The 21,543-nt window shown below is 40.9% G+C and overlaps 1 protein-coding gene across 2 annotated transcripts in view; it reads left to right on the top strand.

The window, feature by feature from the left end:
* The window catches only part of LOC122796386 (zona pellucida binding protein), a 944,481-nt gene that overhangs the window by 299,605 nt on the left and 623,333 nt on the right, over positions 1 to 21,543 (top strand). The window lies entirely within an intron of this gene.

Below are 21,543 nucleotides of genomic sequence, written 5' to 3' on the forward strand. Positions count from 1 at the left end.
AATACTTGTGACTAAAAAGCTCCTTGACAGTGAGCTACAGTCTCGCGGATCTCAACTTTAATACTGGGGGTAAAGAAATATTTTCATTTAAACTAGAGGACTCATTAGCTTGCAACACTAATTGTTGCTATAATTCCCCATACTCTATCTTTTCTTCCCATAGCCCCCTCTAATATCCTGAGAAACCATTTCTAAAACAAAAAATAAAAATCTAGCATTTTTTCCAAGTTGCCATGTGTTCATATAAAGCCTTAGTTCTATTCTTAGTCTTTATATCATATATATGTTCATCTATCCTTCGCTTTAGGGCCCATTCTGTTTTCCCGACATAAAACATCCTACAAACCACACAATAAGCTAGGTATATCATCCCCTTACTCTCACAATTGTAATACAGCTTAGCTTCTAAAACTCTATCCTTACTAGGGATACAAATGTTACTTGCATTACTAACATAACTACACTGTCTACACTTACCACACTTAAATGTTCCTACTTTCACATTCCTATTATTTAGGTTAATTCTGAACTTATTTTCCAAAATGTTCTTGATATTGGGGCCCTTTATATCACTAAATTTAATAGGTCCATTAAATACATTATCAGTATTCATACATCTCCAAAATAATACACAATACTTATTAATAATACTTTTGATAGTATTTACATTTTTGTTATAATTTAAACAAAACGCTCCATTATATTCAGTTCCCTTTTCTTTATTAGTATGGGATCCCTCATCTCCAAATTCTTTGACTTTCTTCAGACTCCCTATTAATACTTCCTAAAATAGGAAAATATTTGCTCTTTCTCATCTTCCTCACCTCTTTGATCACCTCATCTATTATTTTTTTTGGGTATTTTCTATCTGCAAACATATCCTTCATCTTGTTACATTCTGTATAAAAATCCACATCCTCTGAGGTCATTCTAGAGACTCTAATTCATTGCCCTTTTAAAATACTCCTTTTCTGCCTGTTTGGGTGTGAACTTGTGTAGTACAAATATGAGTTAGAAAATGTCTCTTTTCTGTGTATAGTAGATTTAAAATGTTAAGTTGTCAATCTCGCCTTCATTCTTGCTGGATGGGTTCGGAGCCGATCCTCGGCTCCGACTCGGCACTTGCTTTAGCTCGAGAACTCCTTTTACCAGCTCGAGGCAACCCTATATCCCATGATGCAAGGCGGAACTACCTCAGATCTCGTTTGCCGCTTAGCGAAAGAGGTCTCCTTTGCCAGCTGAGGTAAGTTTTTTCTTAGTCAAGTAAGAAAAAGTGTAGTTAGGGGTTTATTTTCCCTGTTAGTGTTAGTGTAGTCTGTAATTAGTTACAGCCCACCCTATTCCCTATTTTTCAACCTTTTTATAAACTTTTTATAAGTTTTGTCTAAAGTAGTTTAGTCAGGCCTAGTCCCTTTCTGTTTTCCCTTCCTGTGTGCTTGTGTAAGGGATTAATTTGTGTGTTTGTTGGGACTGTTTGTGTTCTCTCCTTCTAGGATGTCTAAAGAAGGCAAGGTCTCAGGCTTCAAGAAGTGTGACCAGTGCTTTCAGAAAATGTCTCTGACAGACGGTCACACTTCTTGTGTTTATTGCCTGGGGCCTTTGCACCTGCAGGACTCCTGTGCGTTGTGTCATGCTTTTAGCCAGAGAGTCCTGCAGGAAAGGAGGAACAAACTAATCCTCCGAGGTTTACTTAAACCTGAAGGTTCTCCTCCTAAATCAGGGTCAGGAAAATCTCTTAAGCCACCGAAGGTTCAGGCTACAGTGTCCAAGCCTCCTCCGGTGGCTCCGGCTCCGTCGGAGCCGATATCGGCTCCGGCTGGAGTCGATACTTCTTCTCGAGTAGTGGGTTCGGTGCGGCCGGCTCCGATACCCTGACTACTATGGCCTTGTCGGCTCGGCTGGAGCCGACACTTTAGTCAGTATCGGAGCCGAGAAATCCTCGGCTCCATCTGGAGTTCTAGGGACTTCGGCTCTGATGGCTTCGACCCGTAAGAGATCTCGGTCCCCCTCTATTATGAGTATCCATTCGGCTCCGGGATCTCCTCTTTTGTCGGAGCGGAGCCATTGGAGCCGATCTTCGAGATCTTCCAGGCTGTCTGACCACGACTTGGAGAGGGTGGTAAGCAGGCTGTTGAAGTCTCAGGCACTGGCCCAAATGCTCCATAGCCCGTCTCAACAGACTTCGGCTATAGCCCCAATTCTTGAACTTCCTCCTCCGACTCCACACCGGAGTTCGGAGCCGGAGCTTCTTGGGACAGCGACTGTTTCGATGCCGGAGCCGATACATCCTTCGGCTCCATCGTCCTCGGCTCCGATCTCCTCCTTGAGACCTTCCTTGGAGGGATCCGGTCATCGGGTTTCCACTGTCGGCTCCGAGGGGGCTAGTGGCATCGGACCCTTGTCCGACCCCGCTCTCCCTCTCGGGGCTTCGGCTTTGGTAAGCTCAGCGCCGACATCGGCCTCGGAGCCTTCTCTCTCCTTGGAGCCGACCATTCCTGTTTCTTCAGAGCGGGTGTGTTCCGGTCTCCCGGGGAGAGGAGCCTTTGAGGTGATGAGGAGTGTCCTGGCCTCTGAGCCTGGTCAACGGTCTATCCCTCTAGCTCCTCCCTCATCAGTGCCTGCAGATGCCTCTTGCCAGCCTCTTGCTCTCAGGCCCAGGGATCCATCGCCCCAGGTTTCCCCACTGGGAATTTCCTCCTCTTCCGAGGTTTCTCCTGACCCTGCAGGGGAACCCCCTCGGAAGAGGACGTGTAAGAGGAAACACACAGACTCCCCTGAGTCTACTACATCTGATACCGACTTAGATGAGTCGGAGGGTTCCCCACAGTCCCCCTCTGAGGATGTCTCCTTTTCAGACATCCTTGAGCTCCTCAAACAAAGGGGGAATTGGCCCTCCATTGACCCCTCCGAGGATGAGTCGGTATACCTGGAGGCTTTTGGATCCCGACCCTCCACCTCCTGGGTGTCTCCACCTTTCGACCCACTCATGCAGGTAGTGGCTCGAAAGGCGTGGCTCCAGATTCTGTGGAACCTGTCCCCAGGAGACCATCCAAGTTCATTACAGCCCCATCGGATAAACAGTTCCTTTCCAAAGGTGTCTCTGTGGATGCTATGGTGGTGGCGGCGGCCACTAAGAAGGAACTGGCGGATCCTTCAGTACCTGTCCATCCTCCTAATAAGGATTCTAGGACCATGGACAGGTATGGAAAGCGGATGTTTTCTTCAGCGACCTTTGCTATGCGTTAAGCTGAATTACCTTTGTCACTTCACCAGGCTTCAACGAGATATTCTCAAAGAACTGGGTGAAGTAGTCCAGGATCCTTCTGCTGCTGGGGCTCAGGAAAAGATTGCCTCACAGCTTGCTATCCTGAATTCCATATCTAACTCCTCTATGCGGCTCATATCTTATGCAGCCGATGGAGCGAGCAGGGCCGCAGGCACAGGAGTTGCTCTTAGACGCCAAGCCTGGATGCGGCTGTGTAATTTTATGGACCCCTTTAAGGCGTCCTTCACTAATACCCCCTTTGACGGTTCGGCTTTGTTCGGGCCTCAAGTGAAGGATACCTTGACCAGGTGTGAGCAGGACGGTAAGACTCTTTCTGCCGTGGGAGTCCAGTTTTCCACTCCTTCTAGACCATATCCCAAGGGTCAGAAAGGGGGGAAGATGTGGTTCCGTAAAGCCCAAGGAGCTACACCGGACACACGTGGTCAGTTTACCCCCCAGAGGCAGAGGGGGTAACAATAATAGACGCTGCCCTAGAGGCAGGGGGGGTCCCCAGAACCAGGGCAACAGGGAGTCTCTTCCTGAGAAGCCCTTTCAGCATCCCTGAGGTGTTGCCCGACTGTCCACCCTTGGAGGCAGTCGGGGGAAGGATTTCACTGTACCCAGTAGCCTGGCAATCCCTATCTCAAGAGAAGTGGGTACAGTCGATTATATCCGAGGGTTACATGATCCCCTTCGTAAGGTTTCCCGTACCTCTACAATCCCTTCCAGACATCTCACCCGGTCAAAGGGATTTGGCAAAACAGGAGGTTTCAAAACTCCTAGAAAAAAGAGCCGTCCAGACAGTGCCGGCAGACCAAGTAGGATCCGGCGTCTACTCAAGATTCTTTTTGGTCCCCAAAAGGATGGGAGAGTGGAGACCAATATTAGACCTCAGCAATCTGAACAGATTTGTCAAAAAGGCAAGATTCCGGATGGTCACGCTTCAGTCCATTCTGCCCTTTCTGGGCAAAGACAACTGGATGTGCTCTATAGACCTTCAGGATGCGTACTATCACATAAAGATTCACAGGCGCTCCAGGAGGTTTCTCCGCTTTTGGCTAGGGACCAGTCATTACCAATTCAGAGCCCTGCCCTTTGGCCTCACTTCAGCCCCCAGAGTGTTTACCAAATGCATGGCAGTGGTCACAGCTTACCTGAGATGTCGAGGATTCCAGGTGTTTCCTTATTTGGACGACTGGCTCCTCTCCGCCACCACCAAGTGTCAGCTTCTTCAGTCCAGAGACTACACCCTACAGCTTTGCAAGAATCTGGGAATTTCAGTAAATTTCGTAAAATCTTCTCTGCTGCCTTGCCAATCTATCACCTTTATAGGCGCAGAGTTAAATACCGTCAAAATGTTAGCCAGACTAACAGATCAAAGAATTCTGGACATCCAAAAATTTGTTCGGCTTCTGTTACAAAGCAAAAGGATCAAAGCCAGGTTTGTCCTGAAAGTTCTAGGTCTAATGGCTGCGGCCATTGTTCTTCTACCACTGGCTCGCTTTCACATGCGTCTCCTACAGTGGATGCTTTTCACACAGTGGTCATATCACGATCTTCCGATGAGACACGAGATCTTAGTGACACAGTCTTGCAGGGCTCATCTGGGCTGGTGGATATCCTCCCCTCTTCTTCATCAGGGCCGACCCTTTGTTCCCCCTCCTCCAGTTGCCACAGTCACCACGGATGCCTCCCTGATCGGGTGGGGGGGGCATTATCAGGGCAGGATGGTCCACGGGACGTGGCAACCCATAGAATACCATCTGCACATAAATGTCCTGGAGATGAGAGCAGTGCTTTTAACGTTGCAAGCCCTCAACGACTTTCTTCCCATGGGGACTATTGCAGTACAGACGGACAACATGTCCGTGGTCTGGTACATCAACAAACAGGGCGGAACCAGGTCCTATCCCTTATGTCGAGAAGCTCTCAGACTTTGGCAATGGGCGATCTCTTCTCAGCGGTTTCTGATAGCAACGCACATCCCCGGCAGGTCCAACCTATTGGCGGACAGGCTAAGCAGATCTATTCTGATGCCTCACGAGTGGTCTCTCAATCAATCTGTAGTGGATCAGATTTTTCTGAAGTGGGGCACTCCTTGTTGCAATCTTTTCGCTACCCCTCAAAACAACAAGTGCCCAGACTATTTCACTCTATTTCCCCTTCCAGGCCAACCCCTGAGAGACTCTCTAACCCAGGATTGGCCGCGGGGACTTCTTTATGCTTTTCCTCCTTTTCCATTGATTCCACAAGTCATTCAGAAAGCCACCGTTTTGAGAGCCAAATTGATCCTCATTGCTCCCTTTTGGCCTCGACAGATTTGGTTTCCGTCTCTGCATCGTCACCTTCTGGTGCAGCCCTGGCATCTGGATCCAGTTCCGGATCTTTTGATCCACCAGTCAGGTCAGCAGCACCGGGCCGTTCATTCTCTCAACCTCACTGCTTGGTAGCTCCACTTCCTTCCATAGCCAGGCTACCAATGATTTCTGACTCAGTCAGAGACATTTTAGTGTCTTCTTTGAAGTCGTCCACTAGGACTATATATGCTAGCAAGTGGCGACGGTTTTCGATTTGGGCAAACTCCAGAAATATTGATCCTTTTACTGCTCCCGTACATTCTGTTTTAGATTTCCTAGCGGAGGTTTTTCATTCGGGATCCTCGTCATCTACAGTCAAAGTACAACTGGCTGCCATTTCCAAGTATCATGTTGGCTTGCATGACAATAACATCATGTCTCATAGATTATGCAAGGCCTTTTTGAGAGGAGTTTTTCTCCTAAAACCACCTATAAAGCATCCTCCTCCGCAATGGGATCTAAACTTAATGTTAGCATCCTTGATACTACCTCCTTTTGAACCGTCTGCTTCATGTTCTTTGAAGTTATTGACATGGAAAACTATATTTTTACTGGCTGTCACTTCTGCTAGAAGGGTTTCCGAGATTCAAGCTCTCTGTATTCGTTCACCTTATTTGGTTTTTCATAAGGACAGGGTATCGTTAAGAACTAACCCTTCCTTTCTCCCCAAGGTTGTATCTCAAACCAATATTAACCAATCTATAGAATTACCAGTCTTTTCCCCTAACTATTCTGACAGAGCTGAACAGAAATTGCATTTTTTGGATGTCCATCGTCAGCTCAGGTACTACTTGCATAGGACTAAACAAATCAGAAAATCGGACCAATTGTTTGTTTCTTATGCAGAAAACAGGTTAGGTCTTCCAGTTTCTAAAGTGACCTTTTCCAGATGGTTGACTTCCACCATTTCCTATGTGTACTCTCTCAGAGGCAAACAACTACCTTCTAAGCCAAAAGCACACTCGACCAGGAGTCTATCCACTTCTGCAGCTTTTCAGGATAGACTTCCCATTGATACCATTTGTGCAGCAGCTACTTGGGCCACGCCTCATAGCTTTGTTTCTCATTACAAGTTGGATTTGGCCTCCAGAGATAGGGCCAGTTTTGGTTCCACAGTTCTCAAGAGTCTGTTCCATTGAGCCACCCGGGATACAGGTGCTAGGGACGCGGTCCCATCCAGCAAGAATGAAGGCGAGATTGACAACTTAACATTTAGAAGTTATGTACCTACCATAACGTTCCATGTTAGTTGTCTTCTCTCGCCTTCTTTCTTGCGTCCCTCCCTCCTTCCCCCTGGCCTGGACAGATCTTGAAGAGTTCCTATTGGTTTGTTTCCTCTGGATCTTTGTTATGAGGACTTCTTTTAGGAAACTTTGTTCCTATTTTGGTTAGGATAACCTTTAGCAGGGTAAGTTAGCTGCCAAACGAGATCTGAGGTAGTTCCGCCTTGCATCATGGGATATAGGGTTGCCTCGAGCTGGTAAAAGGAGTTCTCGAGCTAAAGCAAGTGCCGAGTCGGAGCCGAGGATCGTCTCCGAACCCATCCAGCAAGAAAGAAGGCGAGAGAAGACAACTAACATGGAACGTTATGGTAGGTACATAACTTCTAATTTTTGTTGCTCATCAACTAAATGTATAGTCACATCTAAACATTTTTAACCTTTGACCTATCGATGTTATAAGTAAACCTGAGAAAGTCTGTCGTGTTGTATGTAATCTAAACATTCCATAAGCTTTTCTTCACTGCCATTCCAAAAAATACAAATATCATCTAAATATCGCTTATATAAACTCCAATGTTGTGCATAGGGAGAATTAAAAATATATTTATATTCCCATACTTGTAATATAAGATTGATGTAGCCAGGAGCATACCTAGCTCCCATTGCTACCCTACTTATCTGCTTATAGAATTCCCTTTCAAATAAAATAATATTATTGTGAAGAATTATTCCATAAGTTCTAAAAGTACCCTAAACTCTGTAAAATCAAAATTACCCCACTCAACCAGGCCTTCTTCAAACCATTTTAAACCATGGCTGTGGGGTATACCTGAAAAATGGTCCATAATGTCTATAGTGACAAAAATAATATTTTAATTATATTATCAACCATCCTTAAAAAAATCCATGAGTCTTTAATAATATCATAATACCCAGTCCATAGTTTCTTTAACTTTGTGTCTATATAAATTCCAATAGACTGCATTTTAGACCCATTGCCAGCCACTATGGGTCTTAAAGGTGGATCATCTATAGATTTATGTTCTTTTGGAATACCAAATATAATTAGGATGATGGGTTTATCAGTTTTCAAATAATTATAAGTTCCTATATCTATCAAATCATCCATTAACATATCACATAAAACACAATCTAATTTGCTACATGCAGTATTAATTTCATTTTAGACACCCTTTCATATTTACTACTGTTGCCCAATAAGACCATCATTTTCCCAACATATATAATATGATCCATGATCACTGTGCCTTCCCTCTTATCTGCTTTCATAACCCTTATATTATCATTCCTTAGCTCACATAACAATTTCCTTTCAATATTAGAAAGGTTGGATCCCATCTTTCTCTTACATACAACATTCCTTATTTCTTTTTCCAGAATTAATTCAAAGTTTTTTAATTGCGAGTGTAGAGGGGGGTTGAAAGTACTTTTTCTCTTATGGCCTTCTTTCATTGTGTTGTTGTCTTTTTCTATCTTAGAAAACATGTATTCTAAATTTTTCTTTATAGTAAACATATTAAGGTTTATAATTAATTTATTTACATCATATATCTTATTTGGTACAAATTCAACCCCCTTTTTAAATAGGTTAAATATGTTTTATCTAAAATAATATTACTGTAATTAAAAATCTTATAATTTTGTAGACAAACATATGATTATCCAATTTTTTAATTTCCGTACACTTTCATTCCTTGCGTCTTCCTCTACTTCAGTCTTTTGTTCTAATATATTCCCTGCCTGTGGGAGTTGTATTGAAAAAAGGTATTTTTCTTCTAAGAAACTTCTATAAAGGATCCCTCACCACCTTATTATCTAAATAATTATGCTACAAGGTCTAACTCAGAAGCCTTTTCAACCTTCAGCTAAAACCAATTTAAAAATCATTTCATGAAAAGCAGTCTTTTTAGTAGCCATTAATACTGCAAAGAAAACATCTAAACTCCAGGCTCTTTCTTCGGAATCACCCTGCATCATTTTTCATAAATATAGGGTTACCTCACAGACTAACCCCTCTTTTTTACCTAAAGTGGCTTCTGAAAATAACATTAATCAATCCATTCACTTACCATTCTTCTTTTCAAAATGTTTGAATAAATGAGAGTACATGCTGCATCTCGATGTACACAGACAGTCACATTTTTATCTGCACAGAACAAAAACAAATTAGAAAATCAGATCAACTCTGTCTCTTTTTCACCAAAAAATGGATTGTCCAGTCTCTAAAGTCACTCTAGCCAAATGGATTACAGACTGTAGTTCTTGGATTTGTTCTCAACAAGGAGTGACCCTACCTAAACCTCCCAAGGCTCATTCAATCAGATCCATGGCTGCTTCATCTGCTTTTGGTAAAGAACATCTATTGCTGATATTTGTGCTGCAGCTACATGTTCCAATGCTCATACCTCTGTTACTCATTACAAATTGGATATTTCTAGAAACAGAGCCGCCTTTGGTTTGGTGGTACTCCAGAATATCCTTCCATGAGGGCCACCCAAGGTCAACGTAGGTGGGGACTCTGTCCCATACATTGAGGAAGAATGACAAGAACAGTATCAGGTTTAAAAGTTATGTACTCATCATAACTAGGCATCTTTGCTGTCCATTTTCATTCTTCTTCAACTTCTCTCCACCCATCGCCCATGCATTTTTTTTTCTGGAGAGCTATTGGACTGTATTTGGAACCTACAGGTCCAAGTTTGAGCCCTTCCTTTCTCTGTCAGCTATACCTGTCTCTGTTTAACTATAGGGTTATATGGCAACAAACTCTGTCTGAGGTAATGAGGATGGAATAGTGCATTATGAGTAAGGGAGGCGCTCAACAACTGGATTCAAAGTCTGGTATATGCAGCTGAGTCAGATCCGAGGATTGGATCCAAACCCAAACTTTGAGGAAGAATGAAAATGGACTACACAGATGCTTACACATAACTTTTAATTTTACCTCCTTCTCTGGTACTATGTTACTTCAGATTCCTGAATTCTAGAAATAATAAAGAAAGAATACAGCTGGCAGTGAGTCTTTCTTCCTCCATTTTAAGACACTCCTTCCCATCCCATCAATCAAGCCTTCCTGATGTTCTTCATATTGATTACTGCTGCAGTAGTCTAAGCTATAGGATATAACAGCCAGCCAGCTTCCAAAGCCTCAGGGCACCTTCCAAGCATCCAAACCACTTGACAACTCAAACTGAGCTGGCTAAGAGATGGGTGTGGACACCAAGCCTTTCAGAGCTTTCCTGCCACAAAACAGAGCACTCCTGGGCTTTTGAGGATCAATTGTTTTTTTACTTTTTGAAAAGAAAGTTGTTAGAAGTAGTTAAACTATTTTTTTCTTTGGAGAAACTGTGTTTATGCTACTTTTGGGGGCTGGGGATAGTGTTTAAACTGCTTTTTACTGTGCTTTTTTGGAAAAAAAGTTAAATTTTTACAGGTTTCCTGTTTTACAGATTATTGCAGCTAAGCTTCCAGGGAAATGAGCATAATTTTCGGCTTGACCAAGGAACAAAGTATCATTCACTCAGTCAGATTCAGATCTTTCAGTCAGAAAAACAAAAATAAAGATTATTTAGCAGACTATGCCTCTACAGCAGGCTGGCAATTTGCCCAAACCACAGGTGGGTGACTCTGCTAAGGCCAAAGTTGGTTCCTCAGACCACTCATCTTTTTCTTTGGATCTCTCTGGTGTCCATACAACCACCATGGGCTAGGAGTTAGCCATGTCCTTTGCAGCTGTTGGGGTCTCCCTCAGTGGGTAAGAGAGAAAGAGAGAGACACACACATTCTTTTTGGTCATGCTAGAAGGGGCTGGACAGGGACAGGGGATGTGCCTCTTCTAAGCCAGAATGATCCCATTCCTGGGGAAGATGTTGCTGACAATACTGGATTTGTTTTTACAAAAACTCCTGTCAGAAAGAGACAGAAAATTAAACATTTATCTTCTGCATCAGTTACTCTGAACAAAAATAATTTATTAGGCTTGGCTCAGGGTCTTGTGTAGGCTGTTGACCCTTCTAGTAAAACAGTTTCTGGAAAAAGAAAAAGGGATTCCTCTTTCCATGAAGTGTTTTCAGAAGTAGAATCTGCAGAGGATTGTGGAGTGGCAGTTGCATTTTTTTCCTCCTCTGACTTGTGTTTATGATTCTCCATTATGAGGGATTCTTTTTTTTTTTTTGTAAGACTTTTTCCAAGATGACCCAATGTTTTAATTCGGATAACACTGAGGTTTCTTAGTCTCTTATAACATATTATGGCTTGTTACAACTGGAATTTCCAGAACATTCTCTTATTCCCCCAGTACTGTCAGGCCTGGAGGATGTTTCTGTCACAGCCTCCTATGTCCCTGATGGCCAGCCTGCTGCCCCGAAAAAAGCAGATAGATTGTTTAAAGTTCCTCAGTCTTTCAACTTTTTATACATCAATACCAGACCCGACCCAATGGCTATATCTTTAGTACATCCAGCTGCTGCTAAACATTGTGTTGAGGATGGGAAATCTTATAATAAATTTGTGAAAAGTGTATGCTTCTGTAACTTTGAATTTAAGAATTCTAAACTATTAGGCTCATGTTAAAGTTTATACTGAATAACTGGTGAATGTTTTGGCATCAATTTCTTCTTGTGAGGAAACATCTGCACTGCATACTTTAATTTATTTTCTTTCTGAAGTCACTACCCATTGTTTAAAATGTGTTTATGACTCTGTAGATACTACTTCTAGGGCTGCTGACACTGGGACGGTTTTAAGTAGGTTTGCCTGGCTGCATTCTCAGTACCTCCCGGAAGATTTCAAAAATGAAATCTTGGGTTCCCCCTGGCATAGAGATTTAGTTTTTGAACCTTTCACTGCAGAACTTATTAAAAAGTGTGATGAAAGGAGAAAATTGATTTAGGGAATCTCAACATTTTCAGCCCTCCTTCTCTAAGTTTGTCAAGAGATTCCCTGCTCCCTCTTCTAACTTTGGTAAAAAAAAAAAAAAAAGAAAATACACATTCTCAGCAGAATGCTGGTAAGCAGTCCTTTACAAATCAGTGGCGGACTGTTTCCAAAAAGAAAGCAGGGCTACCCCCCAGAGTAAAGATAAGTCAGAATGACTATATGAGGGACCTTGCCCCACCCTTCCACCACCATGGCAGTAGTTTGATCCTTCTAGACAGTTTGTGTTTCCATTTCTCTTTCTGGCAACTGACTGTTTCAGACAAATGGGTCTTGAATGTGATCTGTCTACGGCAGTAGGAAGAAATCACTTCTTTTCAGAGGATTCCTCCGCCAGATCAGTCTCTTCTCTTTTCTCTTGTTTTACATAATTTGCTGTCACAGTACTCTAAGATTTCAAAGATGCAAATCATCACATTCGTAGCCATCCAGATATTAGGTGTTTCCTAAAAAAATTTTTGTGCCTGGATCATATTAGCAGTTCTGTGTCTTACCTTTTGGACTCTTCATTGCTCCAACAGTATTCACAAAGTGTCTAGCTCCTGTGGTAGCTTACTGCAGGCTGCAGTATATCCAGATTTTCAATACATATATATATATATATATATATATATATATATATATATATATATATAGATCTATTATGCTTATCTTTGCAGAGTCTTTTGTAATGTGCCAGGCATCTCTCTCTCTTTTGGGTGAAGGATCTCACGTTCATAAGTCTCTTCTGACACCCTGTCATAGGATTGTGTTTCTGGGATGTCTGCAGGACACCACAGTACAAAGAATGATTCTTCCACAAGAAAAAATATATCTATATTTAGATCTTATTCAGGGTTTTTTCCACTCAGACTTCAGTATCAGTGAAAGAATACCTCACATACCTCTCAACTTTACCATATTCCTTGGTATTGACCGGTTTTTAAGTCAAATAATGGAGTGCCATGAATTCCCGAGTGGCTCCCTTCAATTCCGATTTTTTTCCTTTTTTTTTTTTTTTAATTTTTATTTACCAGTTTAAATAATGGCTGATGTCACCACGCATCACAGCAACATCATCAACATGCAGGGGCGTGGGTGGTGACATCAGCTTCCTGAAGCAGAGGACTGCCTGTTGTCAGACTCGTTCAGAGACTCTCAGAATGTCTCTGTAATTTGGCTTGTATTAGCACAGCAGCAGTGAGTGAGCAGACTCAGCGGACCAGACTCTGGACTGGAGCTGTACTGTGTGTGTACTGTGCACAATTTTATTTAAGTTAAGTTAGTTAACTTCTGCAGAAGGAAGAGTCAGTCCACTCATGCCCAGCGCCCACCCACCCATGTCCTCATTACACGATAGAATCCAAATCCAATCCTTTCCATTCCTAGGTCAGGATGAGAAGAGTTACTTTCTTCTCCTCCTCCAGGTAAGTAAAAAGGGAAAAAAAAACACTTATTATGCGTATCGTTGTCCTCATTACAATTAATGATCAATATATATTTTTTTTCTTTTAATTGGATCTGTCTTACAGTTTTGTCTGAGATGGAAAACTAAAAGCTATTTGCAAATAATGTGGCTATGCTGCAGAATGTATGGAAAGCTCAGTATCTGGAAGCAATGGTGCTGGTTTGGGGTACCAGTGGTAAATCTAAATACTTTATTTAGAGCTGTTTTAAGACTGCTTAGTAGCTACTGAGCAGATATTGCTGATATGGCAACTGTGGAAAAAGTATCTACTATTTCTATTCTTTGATGTATAGAAAAAAAATTCTAGTTTTATTTACTGATTTTTGAATTTGTTGGGACAAAATGTACTTAAAGTTTGTACAGCTGCTAAGCCCCCCTCCCTTGCACACACACACCCATGCACACACAGTGAACTGTTGATTTTTAAATTGTCCATTCTTACCCTTTCATAAACAGTGTGACTTTACCTTTTTCAAGATCGTTACAGCGTAAACCTATTGAAGGGCAAAAGCTTTATTGTGTACTCATTGGCCTAAAAGAGTATAGGAAATGCATGTCACAAATTGCAGTTTGGAAAACTGTTCATGCTTAACATAATTCTGAAGACCAAGATGTAGCACAGTGAATACGGAAAGTGATAAATTACAAAATCAGGGAGAAAATTATTCATAAAAGGAGTCTGTTCCCACTTAATGGCTTAGCACAAGCCCAAGGACAGACCGCCTTGGGTTCTAGAATAAATAAGATGAAGAGAGGCCCACTGCTGAAAAAGTGTGGAAAAATGTGGGACACCAGAGAAGAATTAGGCAGATTATACAGTAGTATTAAATAACTGCAAAACGGCCAGATACATGTGACTGTCTCCAGTCAGACTGCCTACATTTGCTGGAACATACACCGCAATTGTTCGAGAAGACACATTGACAGGGCAGTAGTAATTGGTGGTCACTCTAGCATTTCTGTTATTGTTTGATTCCCTTAGTAGGGCATATGTGGTTCCCAGAAAAATATTTGTTTCTGAAACCAGTCATCTTGCAGCACAACTCTGTTAAGACGGACTCTGTTATTCATTTACAAGAATACTCTGATAGATTTTCAAACAGCTATTATAAACTTAAGTATATTGAGCATTTATAAACATCTGTCATAAAGCAGAGGAAACAAAAGCTTTTCATTCTAATGCTGTTACTATTGTGTGAACTGTATACTTTTAATTTATATGGTATCTACCCCATAGAATACTGCATTAAAGCAAATAGTACAAATTCACATGCCTACTATTTTTCTCTAGTATAACTCAAATTATTTGACCTGACTTTTTTTTTTTAGTTATCATGACTTATCATGTCCAATGTATCCAATATTATGGCAAATGAAGATGAACAAAGATTTTAAAATGCACTTTGCATCTGTCTGTTTCACCTGTATTGCTAGACTGAGCCTTCTCTAGCCCTGTGTTTTGTGTCTTCTGCAACGTTTCACAAGCAATATCCTTGAAAACATTCACAGAAATCTGAAAGGCCTTCCCTTGCCTATGTCAGCTGTTTGGAGCCGAGGTTGTTGGCGGTGTTGAATTAAATCAAAAGCAGGATACCCGGAAATGTACAAAAACAAGCTGGTTCTTGTGTTGAATTAAATAAAAAAAAGGTCTAGGAGAGGCATTCTGACTCCAGTGTATCTGCAAGGCTGAGTATAGCCAAACTCCCATGGCATCCCTGTCTTGTTTCTCATTCGCATGCCAAAGAGAGCCGTGTGCCATCAGGCACTCTGCTTTGCCTCTGCTGCCCATCAGGCACTGAGCACAGGTCCTATTAATCAGCCTCATTTGCCTTAGTTCCTGGTGTACCACAAAGTAAAGTCAAGGAGCAAAACAACATTTTCTTCTTTGCTGTGTGTTAACAAGCAGTTCATTTTATTTTTATAAAAGAAAATTGTATTTTAGTTTGGCACAATTTCAAAGTCTGATACAAGTTCAAATATTAATATAAATAAAATAAAATACTAATAAGTCCAAAAAACTCCAGTTGTTGTCCAAGGTCAATGAAGGCCACCTCTGATATATATCTTATACTTTTATTGTACAAAAACGCACACTAACACCATAAAATACACTTCTCCAACAGACTTAGCGCTTTCGTTTCCTAACCCGGAAACATCATCAGAGTCAACTTTCTCAAATAGACCCAACACCTTTCCCATTGGTCATAAATTAATTGAGACTCATTTTTTAAAATAACATCACCCTGCTTAAAAACAATTGTGCTTATTTAATTTTATATAACTTTTTATAAAAAACTTTTTATAAAATACTTGCATAAACACACCATGTTAAATAAATAATGCACAAACCATATATATAAAAATACAAAAATACATTCCACATATTTAATCACTTTTTACATAGTATAAAATAGCTAATACACCAGTATCTATGTATTACTGAATAAAAAATATTTATTGTTTAATGTTTTATATCTGTTTGCTCTAATTCTAAGTGCTGGCACAAGTGAAATATGTTCATTAAAGCCTGGTGGGTTACAAGCATCCAAATGTAATTGCCATATTAACGCCCTTAATTCCAGTTGGGTTTCCCAATCCCCACCCCTTTCATTTCTTTTGATCTGTTCAATGACCCAAAACTTAAAATCAGCTTGAGGACGTGTTACTGTATGTCTGAAAAGGGCATTAGTTTCTCTCTTTCTATTAATGTCATACATGTGCTCATATACCCTATGTTTCAGACTCCGCTCAGTCTTCCCTATATAGTATGAATATATAAAACACTACTGGTTTGTTTATATTTTGTGTTTTATATTTTGTCTGTTCGGTTTGCATTTAAAAGTTTATATCCCATAATTCATTTGGAGTGGGTGTGGCTACATAATTATGCATTAAAATTTTATTTTAATCAGCATACATGTTTTTGGTCAATTGTGCCTATGTTTCTTGGATCTCTGTCCAGATTTTTGACAATTCCAGGACGAGAGATGTGATACCTCATGCTTGTAGGTCTCATGGCATTCACTATTCTCATGGTACCTCTTGCAAGACTTCACATGAGAAAGCTACAGTAGTATCTGAAATCTCTTTGTTCCCAGCATCAACACCTATTGTCTTTTCATATTGCAGTTCATGTTCCACAGAGGTTCCTCACCAAACAATTACAGGAAGTAAGCAATATGGGGACCTATCCCTGTATTTTGTCTCCTACATGCTGTTGAGGGGAGATCTATAACTGTCATTCAAGGCATTGTCAGACCCCGCCCTGATGAACCTCCTGCATATCCACAAAACAAACAATATTAGAATTATCCATTCTAAAGACTTATACCTTGCCTGTGATATAAATAGGACTTGCTGGAGAGACAGGTATGTATCGTAGAGGCTACCCATTCTCTGAAACAGGCCCCCACCCATGTGAAGCAGAATCCCTCCCTAGCCCAGTTCAAGTGTAACTTGGAGATCTGGATGGGGAACAGGAAATTCTTCCCTGGTTTGACACCTATGTCCTATCAGTCTCACTGTACAGACATTCTACATTCCACAAGAGCAAAACTGTATGGCAGACAAGCTGAGCAAGACCAGGATGTACCCTCATGAATAGAAACTGAATTGGATGATCTTCCAAGGTTTGATCTATTTGTGGGGAATTTCTCAGGTAGACCTTTTTGCTTCCTGTCTAAACAATCCACTGGCAAAATTCTGTTCCAGTATTCCATGCAATAAGGCCAAGAAGACAAATGCCTTTCATTTTCATCTGGTAGAAATGTTTCCATATGCTTTTCCATTGATATCTATGGTACTTCTGAAGATTCAGAAAGACTCCCCAAAGATCATTGTGGTGATTCCCTTTTAGCCCAGGTAACAGTGGTTGCCCTTTCTTTTGGAAATGGCCATGACAATTTCCACAAGCTTCCTCACAGACTAGATTTACTCACACATGATCAGGGGTGTTTGATACATTCTGACCCCAGTGAACTGCAACTGACTGCCTGGATGATAGGGTCTTAATATCTTTTAGGCACCTGTTTTCTGAGGATGTGCAGCAGGTACTAATGGAGGCAAAAATGCCTGCTACTTATAAATTGTATATTAGCAAATTTATTTATTTATTTATTTTACATTTGTTAACCGGGAAAGTCCAACTGGATACAGGTCCATTTTCAGTGGAGGCCCGGGGAGAAAAGCTCCAAATGTACAAAAACAAGTGTAAATACAGTGAAATTATTACAGTGAGTTATCACAAAAACTGAGATTTGTTTAACGATATGTACACAGGTACATGTTTTTCTCACATACACACAGCAAAGGTTGGAAGCAAGTAGCTGAAAAAGAAATAGTTAAAGATTTCATCTGAAAAAGGAAAATACATATATTAAAGGTGGTTATCATACATGGTGTAGTGTTAACTTTAAATCTTTCTAGTAGGTGGGTGATACACAGAATTTTAAACAGTTAGAAAGTCAGAGTTTTATTCCTGTAATGAGGTTCTCATTTATGAATTATGTTTGAGTGGGGGTTAGTCAGGGTTTGTACAGGGACAAAGCCACTGCATTTTTATGTATTTCCTAAGGGATTTTTTGAATTGGGATAAGGAGGGGTCAGTGGTGAGTTCAGCAGGAAGTAGGTTCCAGTTTTTACCAACAGAATTGGAGAATAGTGATTCACCAGCTGAATTGTTGGTTTTAACAGTTGCACTAGCAATTTTTTGGAAGAGCGAAGGGATTTTAGGTTACTGTAGGGGGTAATACTATTTTTCAGTCTGGGTGTACTGTCTGGTTGGTAGAGGATTTTGTGAACAACTATTAGTTGGTTATATTGCAGTTGATAGGGTAGTTCAAGCCAGTCTAACAATTGAAGGTTAAAGCGATGATGGGTTCTATAAGATGATCCTGTGGCAAATCTGGCATTGTTATTGTAGCACCTAGTTAATTTATTGAGGTTTGATTTGCTTAGGTTTACGAAGATGGGTGAGGCATAAAGAAGGGTCGATAGCAGATGTGTAAGGACAATGACAGTTCTAGCAGATGGGGTTAGGAATGGTTTAATCCTGTATAAAGAGCCTAATTTTTTTATTAATTGTTTTAATAGTTTTGTCTATGTGAGCATCAGAAACTGATCACTCCCAGTAGTTTATTACTAGGTTCTGGTGAAATTATGATACCATTGTTAGATATTATGGTGAGAGGTGATGAGGGGACCTTGCAAGTGGGGGAGAAGAGTAATAGTTTGGTTTTATTTGGGTTTAATAGTAGCTGGCGACCAGTGAGCCAGTTCTGTACTTTGGTGAAAGTGATTTGGGACAAGGATTGTAAATCTGTGAGGGAGGTGGCAGAGCAGATTAGGGTTGAGTCATCTACATACTGAATACAAGTTGCATCAGGGATGACTTTGTACAGGTCATTAATGAATATGGAGAATAGGAGGAGACCTAATATAGATCCCTGTGGGACTCCAAGGGTGACTGGTAAAAGGGACGATAGGTTATTCTTCCATAGTACAGCTTGTTGTCTGTCACTTAGGTAAGAATGAAACCAGGTAATTGCTAGGTTATCTATGGAGAGTGATTTTAATGTGTTTAAGAGTAGTGGGTGATTTACCATATCAAATGCCTTGGATAGGTCAAGGAAGAGGGCTGAGCAGAGCTTGTTGTCATTACGGTTTTGATTTATTGTATGGGAGAAGGAAAGAAGGGTTGAGGTTGTACTATGACAAGGTCTAAATCCATGCTGGGAGGGGGCTAGGAGAGTGTTTTGATTCCGATAGGCAAGAAATTGCTTGTGGATACATTTTTCCATTATTTTAGCCAAGGGACACAGAATGGCTATAGGCCTATAATTTGAAAGTTCAGTGGAATCTCCCCCTTTATGAAGAGGAACAATGTGGGAGATTTTCCAGATATGGGGGATATAAGCTTCGTGGATAGTTCTATTGATTAAAACTGATATGGGGTATGCTATTTCATTAGCACATTTTTTGGAGCTATTCTGCAGGTAGTAAGTCTGCTGATAGGGTGGTGGGTTTCAGTTTTTTAAGTTAATAAAAGATGTTAGTACTGGATCAAGCTTAAAGGGGATCTTATTATCAGGTGTGGGGTTGGTGGTACTTGGGGTTTAGGGAGATAGCTTACTGGCTAGGGATTGCACAGTTTCTGTAAAGAAAGTGTTAAAGGTGTTAGCAACAATTTTAAGAGGCTGTTGGACGGTAGTTAAGGGGTAGGGGTAGTTGATTGGCCTGGGTGGAGAAGTTTGTTTATGCCTGACCAGAATTTTTGTGGTTGATTTTGGTGCTTTTGTTGCAGATTACAGTAGTAATTCTTTTTGTCTAGCATAATATACTTATTTGCATTATTTTTCAGCTGTTTATATATATAAGGTGGTCTTTTGGGGACTTAGTGGTTCTCTAGGAAGTACGCACTTTGTTTCTGGTAATATTTTTTTGTCTTGTATCATTGGGCAGCCATGGTGCTACTTTGTTATTGGTTCTGATAGTGCATGGAGGAGCATGGTTATCCAGGATAGCAAGAAATGTAGAGTTAAAGTATGAGACCGCTTCTTCTAGTGGAAGTAGCCATAGGTTGGACCAGTCACATGTGTTAAGTTCATTCTGAAATTTAGTTTGAATAAAGTTCTTACAACTTCTAATGGTTTTAAAGGAAGATTGTTGAGTGATGTCATTTCTTTTCCTGATTATATAGGTCTGGAAGTGATCACTAAATTCCTCAGATAGGGTGCCTGTTTTATATATCTGGGGTAGGTTGTTTATTAATATACAGTCTAGGATAATTTATTTTTTGTTAGGCGTATTGATTCTGGTTGGGGAAGATATCATCTGGGAGAAGCCATGCAAATTTATATGGGTGGAGGGGAAGTCTGAAGAGCAAGTATTCCAGTCAATATTAAAATCCCCAAGAATAACAGTTAGTGGAGAGCCATTAGAGGATACCCTCCAAGGTATTTGTGTTGTCACATGGGGGAATATAGATACATGCGTTTGTTGAGTTGGACCTTTGTGATGAGTATTTCTGCTTTGTAAACAAGGCATTTGGGGTACTAGTTTTGGATACTTCCAGAATGGATTTATACAAGATGGCTACCCCCTCCTTTCTTAGAGATGCGATCAAGTCTTAATATATTGTACCCTGGGGATATAATCTCATTATCAATGGCAGTAGGCTTCAGCCAGGTCTTGGTACGGCATAGTATATCAGGGGAGTGGACATCTAGGAGGGCATGTAAGTAGTGAATTTTCTTGTTTATACTTCTAATGTTTAGGTGACACACTAGGAGCAAGTTGGGGGCATTATTTGAGTTTTGTAGGCTAGTATGGTTGTTATTTGTGGGGCTGATAGTAACAGGTGGGGTTAGACCTGGGTTAGGGTGGATGTCACCATCCACTATGAGGTTAGGTAGTAATCTAATAGCAAGTTTCTGGAGTTTTAATAAGAGTTTGTGTAGCATTTAGTTCTAGGATTAATATATGAAGCAAGAATGGGATGTTGAGTTTTTGCATTAGAAGAGTTTGATGAGAGGTGGGGTAGTGGTTGGTTAGAATTATGTGGCTGTTTAGTAGAACTTGTTTGGGTTCTAGGGTAGTGGGTGCCAGGGAGGGGTTGGTATTCATAGGCTGTGAAAAGATAGAGAATTATAAGTGGGGGTATTAGGCAGTAAATTGGCTTTGAATTTGAAGATTTATTAAAAGTATATGGAGGCATTGTAGGGGTATTTGAGTAATTCTTGTTTAAAATAGAGGTGGGGTGTTTATAATTAGCATATAGTGAGAGACTGGAGAGAGTTGGAGTAATAGGGCTGGGTCCTGTGAGTGATTGGTTAATGCTGATTGATTCTGATGAGTGGGAGTGGTGTCAGATAAGGGGGAGTGGCAAGGTGATAAGTGAAGGACACCTGGGGTGGGTGGGAACTGGGGGTAGGGTAGGGGAGCGGAGTGAGCCCGCAGGGCAAACGGAGTGGGTAGAGCCAAAAGAAGAAGAAGATCAAAGAGAACAATCAGTGGAGTGCTGAATTCTGAAAGTGTGTTGAGATATATAAGAAGGTAAGAGGCTTAAAAAATAAGTGGGATTATAGCAGAGTGATATAAGGAAATATTTCTCTGGTTATACTGGGACCATAGTGTGAGAGAGAACAATAACAAAGAGATGAATAAGAACTGTGTTAGGGGGATTTGATGAAGAAGAGGTAAAGGGATTTAGAGACCCTAAAGCTAATAGTATAGAGCCACCTAATGGGCAGGGGGGCACTTGGATGCACTAATAGCATGGAGCCACTTAGAGGGCAG

Source organism: Protopterus annectens, chromosome 3.part0 (genome assembly GCF_019279795.1).
Source record: "Protopterus annectens isolate FY-2018-M chromosome 3.part0, PAN1.0, whole genome shotgun sequence".
NCBI classification, from domain to species: Eukaryota; Metazoa; Chordata; order Ceratodontiformes; family Protopteridae; genus Protopterus; species Protopterus annectens.